The sequence below is a fragment of the Aethalodelphis obliquidens genome, unplaced genomic scaffold, assembly GCF_003676395.1.
Source record: "Aethalodelphis obliquidens isolate GAN/ISIS:26980383/991018 unplaced genomic scaffold, ASM367639v1 scaffold1, whole genome shotgun sequence".
In the NCBI taxonomy this organism is placed as follows: Eukaryota; Metazoa; Chordata; class Mammalia; order Artiodactyla; family Delphinidae; genus Aethalodelphis; species Aethalodelphis obliquidens.
In genome coordinates, this window is record NW_020837945.1 from 96,013,474 (window position 1) to 96,023,353 (window position 9,880).

The 9,880-nt window shown below is 39.2% G+C and overlaps 1 pseudogene; it reads right to left on the reverse strand.

Annotated features, from left to right (window-relative positions):
• Positions 1 to 4,491: 4,491 nt before the first annotated feature.
• On the reverse strand, positions 4,492 to 8,610 carry LOC113623422 (DNA-directed RNA polymerases I, II, and III subunit RPABC5-like; annotated as a pseudogene).
• Positions 8,611 to 9,880: the final 1,270 nt, after the last annotated feature.

The window sequence follows — 9,880 nt, forward strand, 5'->3', positions numbered from 1 at the left end:
TGGATACAAGTCAGATATAAGTACTATATATATCTTCACTTACTCTGTGTCTTATTTTTTCACCTTCTTAATAGTATTTTTTGATAAATAGAAGTTTTTACTTTTACTGTAGTTAAATTTATTTATTTTTTTCCCTTTATGGTCTGTATGCTTTTGGTGACCTGTTTAAGAAATTTTTACATACCCAAGGTCATGAAGATATACTCCTCTCCTTTCTTCATAAACCTTTATTATTCTACTTTTCATATTTAGACCTTTAGTCATCTGGAATTCATTTTTGTGTATGACATGATGTAGGGGGTCAATATATTTTTTTCTATATAGATATCCAGTTGACTCACATTCACTCCCCACCAGACTGAAGTATCATCTTTATTGGAAATCAAGTGAATATAAACATGTGAGTATTAATCTTTTTCAAGGATGTCTTGGCTATTTTTGGCCCTTATATTTCCATCTACATTTTAGAATCAGCCTATCAATTTCTATTTAAAAAATCCCTGTTGGGATACTGATTAGAACTTAATTTAACACATAAATCAATTTGAGGAGAACTGAAATCTTTATAGTATTGTCATAATTCAGGAACATGTTATATATTAATCCATTTATTTGTGTCTTCTTAATATGTCTTAGTTCATCTTAATATTTTCAGTTTTCAGGGTAGAGAAGTGTTACTTCAGCACAATAACATTCTGTGCACATTTTGTTAGATTTAATTCTAGGTAATTTACATTTTTTGATGCTATTGTAAATGGTATCATTTAAATCAATTTCTACTTGTTTGTTGTTTGTATATAGAAATTCCATTGAGTTTTTCATCTATGTTAACCTTTATCCAGTAGCTTTCCTAGTTCCAGTGGCTTGTCTATAAATTCTTTTGTATTTTCTTTGTATATAATCATGTCATACAATTTCTTTATTTCCAATTCTTATGCCCTTTATTCCTTTTTCTTTCCTTATTGCATCAGCTGGTACTTCTAGTATGATATTGAATAGGAGGCCCTCTTGTTTCATTCCCAGTCTTAGTGGCAAAGTTTTCAGTAATTCATCTTTAAATGTGATGTTTGTAATAGATTTTTGTAGGTACTCTTTATCAGATGTAGAAATTTTTCTTCTATTTGTAGTTTGCTTATTATATTTCAAGTCAATCACTTCAAATCATCAGTCTAGGAAGTGAGAGTTAATGTCTAGAGCTCAGCTCTGCACTTCTGGAGGACACCAGATCCACCTTTGCATTTGCCTTTAGCCAATGGTGACATTTTCCTTTTGCTACACCTGAATCAGCCATTCCATCCCAGTCCTCCAAACTCCCAAGTTTCTGACCACTATCAGTTCTGTAGGTCTGCTGATTTCCTGCTGTTAACCCCCAAACAGATTTTTCTACACTTTTGCCACTCTACCCCCAGCAGGCATTTATTCTGAAAAGTGGCAGCATCCTGTTTTCTCATGTGGAGTAATAATCTTTGATGTGTGTTTAAATTTCAGTTATTCTTATAGCTGATTTAGAATAGAGAAAAGGTGAGAACTGGTTAATATTTCTAGCAAATTGCTCTCAAACCTGCTGTACTCAAAAAACGAAGCACCTAAAGAATATACAATGGAGAAAAGACATCTCTTCAGCAAGAGGTGCTGGGAAAGTTGGACAGCTGCAGTAAATCAATGAGGTTAGAACACACCCTCACACCATGTGCAAAAATAAACTCAAAATGGCTTAAAGACTTAAACGTAAGACATGACACCATAAAACTCCTAGAAGAGAACATAGGCAAAACATTCTCTGACATAAATCATACCAATGTTTTCTTAGGTCAGTCTCCAAAGGCAATAGAAATAAAAGCAAAAATAAACAAATGGGACCTAATCAAACTTACAAGCTTTTATACAGCAAAGGAAACCATAAACAAAATGAAAAGACAACTTACAGAATGGGAGAAAATATTTGCAAAGGATGCAACCGACAAGGGCTTAATTTCCAAAATATACAAATAGCTCATACAACTCAACAATAAAAAAACAAACAACCAATAGGAAAATGGGCAGAAGACCTAAATAAACATTTCCCCAAAGATGACATACAGATGGACAACAGGCACATGAAAAGATGCTCAATATCACTAATTATTAGAGAAATGCAAATCAAAATTACAACGAGGTATCACCTCACACCAGTCAGAATGGCCATCATTAAAAAGTCTACAAATAACAAATGCTGGAGAGGGTGTGGAGAAAAAGTAACCCTCCTACTTGTTGGTGGGAATGTAAATTGGTACAGGCACTATGGAAGACAGTATAGAGGTTCCTCAAAAAACTAAAAATAGAGTTGCCAATATGATCCAGTGGTCCCACTCCTGTGCATATACCTGGACAAAGCTATAATTCAAAAAGATACATGAACCCCTATGTTCATAGCAGCACTATTCACAATAGCCAAGACATGGAAACAACCTAAATGTCCATTGACAGATGAATGGATAAAGAAGATGTGGCACATATATATTATACAATGAAACATTACTCAGCCATAAAAAAAATGAAATGATGCCCTCTGCAGCAACATGGATGGACCTAGAGACTGTCATACTAAGTGAAGTAAGTCAGACAAAGACAAATACCATATGATATCACCTGTATGTGGAATCTGAAGTACTCACAAATGAACTTATCTACAAAACAGAAACAGACTCACAGACAGAGAACAGACTTGTGGTTGCCAAGGGGAAGGGGGGGTGGGGGAGGGATGGACTGGGAATTTGGGGTTAGCAGATGCAAACTATTATATATAGAATGGATAAACAACAAGGTCCTACTGTATAGTACAGGAAACTATATTCAATATCCTGTGATAAAGCATAATGGAAAAGAATATAAGAAAGAATGTGTATATATAAATAAATATATATATATAAATAACTGAATCACTTTGCTGTAGAGCAGAAATTAACACAACATTGTAAATCAACTGTACTTCAATTAAAAAAATGTAGTGCCTAAATATTATGGTTGATGGGCAATTCAACCAGACTGAATGAAAAGACACATATAATAAACTTTTCAGGCATTTATGACACCAGCACGTTAGGAAAATACTCTTAAAATAAGGCAACTCTCTTACCATATGATCCAGCAATCCCACTCCTGGGCATATATCCGGAGAAAACCATAATTCAAAAAGATACATGCATGGGACTTCCCTGGTGGCGCAGTGGTTAAGAATACGTCTCCCAGTGCAGGGGGCATGGGCTCGAGCCCTGGTCTGGGAAGATCCCACATGCCGCGGAGCAACTAAGCCTGTGTGCCACAACTCCTGAGCCTGAGCTCTAGAGCCCACGAGCCACAACTACTGAGCCCACATGCTGCAACAACTGAAGCCCGCGTGCCTAGATCCCGTGCTCCACGAGAAGCCACCGCAATGAGAAGCCTGCGCACCACAACGAAGAGTAGCCCCTGCTCACCACAACTAGAGAAAGCCCACCTGCAGCAACGAAGACCCAACACAGCCATAAATAAATAAATAAATTCATTAAAGATACATGCACCCCAATGTTCACTGCAGCACTGTTTACAATAGCCAAGACATGGAAACAACCTAAATGTCCACTGACAGATGAATGGATAAAGATGTGGTATGTATATACAATGGAATATTAGCCATTAAAAAGAATGAAATAATGCAATTTGTAGCAACATGGATGGACCTGGAGATTATCATACTAAGTGAAGTAATTCAGACAGAGAAAGATAAATATATGATATCACTTATATGGGGAATCTAAAAAATTGATACAAACAAACTTATTTACAAAACAGAAACAGACTCACAGACTTAGAAAACAAGCTTACGGTTACCAAAGGGGAAAGGTTGGGGGAGGGATAAAATGGGAGATTGGGATTCACACATACACACTACTGTATGTAAAAGACCAACCAGGACCTACAGTATAGCACAGGGAACTCTGCTCAATACTCTGTAATAACCTATATGGGAAAAGAATCTGAAAAAGAATAGATACATGTATAACTGAATCACTTTGCTGTATACCTGAAGCTAATATAACGTTGTAAATCAACTATACTCCTACATAAAATAAAAATTAAAAATATAAGGCAGCTCTTTACTAACCAATGATATGCAAAGTTTTACCAGCACATGTTTGTTAAGTGGCAAAAAGTAAGATACAGAAGAAAGGATATAGTATGTGCCTTTAGGGTAGAAACAAAGGGTGGGAGGGAGTGAAAATAAGAACTTTTATTCATACTTTATTATATATGCATAAAGAAACTCTGGAAGGATATTTATAGGGGAGGGGGTGGAGTGGGAGGAGAAACTGGACAGATGCAAAGTTAAGAGAGAGATTTTTTTTTTTTTTTTTTTTTTGCGGTACGCGGGCCTCTCACTGCTGTGGCCTCTCCCGTTGCGGAGCACAGGCTCCGGACACGCAGGCTCAGCGGCCATGGCTCACGGGCCCAGCCGCTCCGCGGCATGTGGGATCTTCCCGGACCGGGGCACAAACCCGTGTCCCCTGCATCAGCAGGCGGACTCTCAACCACTGCGCCACCAGGGACGCCCAAGAGACTGAATTTTATAGTACAAATCTGTTTGAAAAGAATTCCCATAATTACATGTTGTATCAAGAAAAATAAAATCAGCCATCAGGAAGGAAATGGAATTGTTCTCAGCAGCACAGAACAATGTCTTGGGTTGCTTCCTCTTTGTAGTGCAGCATAAGGTAAACAAAATGAGCATCCTGGTGGATTTTATTTTAAGCAGGTTTAACTATGATAAGCACAAGATACTTAAGAAGTAAGTGGAATGCTTGTTTGACATTGTCCCAGATGTTAAGGCTGTGTACTGGAAGCCCCCATCACAGAGGCCCAAGGAGTTATTCTTTTGTTCCTTTCCTTTCTACTCCAACAGTTCGCGGTTATTTTTCACTTGGATTTGTAAACTCCTGGAGGGCAATATTCCCAATTCTGGAAAACATCTGTTGATGGTAAAAAGGAAGCACGGGGAATGAGTGATTGCAGCGGTAAAACCCTTGTTTGTCACAGAAGCGCTACCCCAACCATCTTCCTTTTTTGCCTCCCCAGTCTTTCCTTCATGATCTAAGCCCCGCAGCACCAATGTTTTGTCTCTATGGCACATAGGGTTTGACTCTGCATTTGCATTATCTTCCCCTACAAGGCTGGAAACTTTCAGGTGGCAGAGACTGTGCTCTTAGGGTAGAGGATGGATCTCCTTCTGCACCGTGTTTGCTCTTGTATGGGCAGAGGCTTGCTGCATGCTCCTTCCCTGGACTGTGAGCTGCTTGGGGGCAGGGACTACAGGTTCCTCCTGTTGTATCTTCCTTGTTTGGTACATAGTAGGGGCTCAGTTGGCCGAACGAAGGAAAGAAGGGAAGGTGGATCGGGTCTCCCAGTTTCAAGATTCTCCAGATGACCAACTTCCTGAGTGCTGCAGAAAACTGTAATTGCCTCGTGGAAAAGCAGTCTATGGTCTATATTGGGAGTCTGAATGGCATTCCTTCTGTCCCTACTGGTCACCACACTCCTCTTAATCTGTATAGGGTGGAATAAAGACTGTGAGTTGGGGGAATTCCCTGGCGGTCCAGTGGTTAGGACTCAGCACTTTCATTGCCTGGTAGGGGAACTAAGATCTCGCAAGCCATGCGGCATGGCCAGAAAAAAAAAAAAAACAATGTGAGTAGGCAATGGGGCTGAAAATTTGAGCTTATTTCCCAGGAATTGGTCCCCTTGCTATAGGGAAACTGTTTATAATTGTGCCTTGGCATTGATGGAAACTTTAAAACAAACATTCCATGCTGCCTTCCAGTACTGTTATTTAATAAGTCACTTTGGTTGGAGCCTGAGGGAATCACTAGACATCTTCAGAGTCCTTGCATATGCTGTTTTTAAGAAATAAAATTTACAATCTGTCCTTAGGAAAGAGACTGAATTGGAGGCAGGCTGGAAGGTGAGGTAGAAGCAAATGTATAGGAGTTTGAGAAGTGGAGAACTCTGAGGGTTCTATTAAACAGTGAGAACAAAGTTATTAAGAATAAGAGTTTCAATCTTGTAAACCTTGCAGAGTATATGCAACTAGAGAGCAGGGATGGAGATGTGATCTCTTACTTGTGTAGCATCTAACAGCTCTTTCTAGTCGTGAAGTCTGACATATCGTATAGACTATATATTCAATAAATGCAGACCAGTTTCTACATACTCATTGCTACTTTCTTCAGTTGTAGACTAATTTGTTAATAATCTTTACTTTTTCTTTGCAGTACAAACTGCTAAAATTGTAAGAGGTAAAGATATGGGTAAGTTAACCATTAAATCTTCCTTATCTAAATCCCTCTTATGTTGATCATCAAACACATCCTAATGTGAAATCTTTGTAACATGCATTTGGCATATACTTTGTCTCAGGTTAACATTAAGTTCACAATTTGAAGCTTGAAGTTGATGAACAGAAATACAATTTAAAATCATAAGCTGGTCAATGATTTGTTCTTCTGGAAAAAATGTTAAGTCTGTAGTTTCGCACATGTTCTTTTTCCAGATCAGCAATTTTTGCATATTCTAAGTGCAAGGTACTTGCACTTATTTAATACATTTTCCCACCTCAGTGAACACAGTTACACAGCTAAGTGTTTAGAAGTATAAACATTAAGTTTTAACAGTGGTTGTCCCTGCAGGGTAGATTTGGGGGTTTTCTGTTTCCTTATTTTTGCTTTTAAGTATTTTCTTAGTATTTTCTGTAATAAGAAAATAATCTCTATTTTAAAACAAGAGGGAAGTTTTGGTTAGAACACGTAAATTTAAGAACTGTTAGAAATATTCAGAGAATCTGATGGTCGCTCCAAGAGCCACATCTTCTCCTTCCCTCTAGACTTGCCCCTCATGAGCCCATTTCCATGTGGTTAGTATAGTCTAAGACGCAAATTTGATTGTGGCACTTCCCCACTTTGAGTTAATTCCCTCCAAAGGTACTTCAGTGTCACTGTTCATCATTATCCCGTGTAAGTCGGTCACCTTTCAGTTCCAAGGGACAGAAGCCTCACAAAATAGCTTAAGCAAAAATAAGGAATCCGTTCACTCATGTAACTGAAAAATCCAGGCAGGGCTAGATCTAGGAGTTCCAAGATGGCATTATTTCTTGTCTTTCCTGGTTCTGCTTTTTTCACGTTGGTTTTATTTCTAGGCAGGCTTGGTCCACCTGAAGGAAACACAGCCATTGGTGTCTCCAGGCCCACTTGGTCCTTAGAACTCTAGATCCTGAAGAGAGGACTTGGATTGGTCTGGGTTGGGTCATGTGCTCTTCCATAGGGCCAGTCACCCTAGAATGGAATGAGGAGACTACAGAAGAGGAAGGAATGTTCCCCAAAGGAAGATATTTTAGGCAAACCATGACTGGGCTCCAGAAGCATCACTTCTGCAGGGGTGCATAATTGAGCAGCTTCTCGGTCAGGTCCATGTGGGCCAGCGGCATGCAGTGCTGCAGGGAGTCCTTCTAGGTGTACTCAGCTTGCAGTAGCCCCAGGCACCCCTCCCACTTGTTGCTGGCGATCTTGCTACACGTGAAGCAGTGCACAGGTATGATCATGGCAACAGCACAGCATCTGGCTGGTCCCGTAGGCTGTCCCACCATGGAACTTGCTAAATATGTGTTAATGAAGTAGACATGAGCTGTGAATCACATTAAATACTAAATTATGCTAAATTAAGTATCACTAGCCTTTGAATATAATGTTATAGTTTCACTTGATATTGGTGTATCTGATTAGCTAGGTAAAGGGGTCTTACCTTGGAGTCCACAGACCTCTAAGGGATTTGATAGAATTCAGAGGATATGTGAACTTGGATGGGAAAAAAATTACTTTTTTTTCAATAGACTGTAACGGAAATTTAGTATTTCCTTTGATTATAAATGCATACAACAATGCAGAGCCGTTTTAGGCAGTAACGTGACTTCGTCACTAACAGAAATCAGGTCTTTTCATATCACATTACAGTTGCAGAGATCTCAATATATTGTTCATGCTACTTCAATGTCATAGCAGTTATTAAACTCTCTGCTAGATCTGGTTATTAAATGAACATATATTACTGTATCACATACGTACATATTTTGATAACTTACACTTCAACATAATTGGTTTTGTAACGCTATGCATTTTATTTTCTGCATTTAAAAACATTATTCTGAGAAAGGATCCATGGCACAAAACGCTGAAGTGATCTAGGTATTCACTTAAAACAAGATGAGACCAAAGTGTGATGATTTGACTCCAGAGAACCTTAGCCCACTCTACTCTTTCTAATGCCATGCTGAAATAGAGATGACGAGCCTTTGGACAATCCAAAAACTACAGACCTATCTATGTGTGATTTACTTTAGTTTCAGAGGGTCTCTGGGCTAGGTTAGAAGAGTGGAGTAAATGCATTTGGACCTACTCAAAAACTTATAACTAAATGCTGCAAACATTGGCTTAGGAGTTTGCTAAAGAAGACAAATTTGTTTCTTTGTGTGGTTATTTGCATAGGTATCTACCAGAATAGGATTTTGGTTATCAAAACTCTTCGGGCAGAAAATCTACAAACAACAAATGCTGGAAAGCGTGTGGAGAAAAGGGAACCCTCTTGCACTGTTGGTGGGAATGTAAATTGATACAGCCACTATGGAGAACAGTATGGAGGTTCCTTAAAAAACTAAAAATAGAATTACCATATGACCCAGCAATCCCACTCCTGGGCATTTACCCAGAGAAAACAATAATTCAAAAAGACACATGCACCCCAATGTTCATTGCAGCACTGTTTACAATAGCCAGGTCATGGAAGCAACCTAAATGCCCATCGACAGATGAATGGATAAAGAAGATGTGGCACATATATACAATGGAATATTACTCAGCCATAAAAAGGAACGAAATTGGGTCATTTGTAGAGACGTGGATGGACCTAGAGACTGTCATACAGAGTGAAGTAAGTCAGAAAGAGAAAAACAAATATCACATGTTAATGCATATATGTGGAATCTAGAAAAATGGTACAGATGAACCTGTTTGCAAGGCAGAAATAGAGATACAGATGTAGAGAACAAACACATGGACACCAAGGGGGGGAAAGGGGGAGTGGGATGAATTGGGAGATTGGGATTGACATATATATACTAATATGTATAAAATAGATAACTAATGAGAACCTGTTGTATAAGAAATAAATAAAATTCAAAAAAACCTCCCCAGAAAACAAAAATAAAAACAAAACGAAACTCTTAGGGCATGCTCTGTAAGGTTGTGAGATACTTTCTAATAATGTTTGGGGACAAGGACCCGTCAAAGAGGTAAACTCTTCATCAGAATTGTTCTCTAGGAATTTCTCTGGTTTACTTGGTCTTGGTTCCCAATAGGAAGCAGATGATTCTTAAATTAAGATACTTTGAGGAGATACTAACAAAGATGTGGGGTGTAGGGGAGCCACAAGAGGAGGCACAATAGCTTCAACAACTCCAGGCCAGTATCAGCAGAGCTGACATCACCCCTTGGCCAGAAGGGAAGAGAACAGGAAGTGGCAACTTGAAGGAAAGGAGTGAAGAGAAGTTTAGAGGAAGTGGTAACCTTTGACTATTGAGGGAGCCCATAGTGGGAGAGCAGAGAGAAGAGGTTACCCTGACCATCCTCAGATCTCCAGCTAGGACACTCCTTAGCCACACCCACCCAGAAGCCAGGAGGCGAGGCAGCCCACTGCTGTGGTCCACTCATAAGTCTCTTGAGGGCAGAGAGCAGAGTGGAACTGGAAAGGCAGAGATATCCAGCACATTTGGCAAATCCCTACCATAGCACTTTTCACACTACCTGATGGTCCAAGAGGGCAA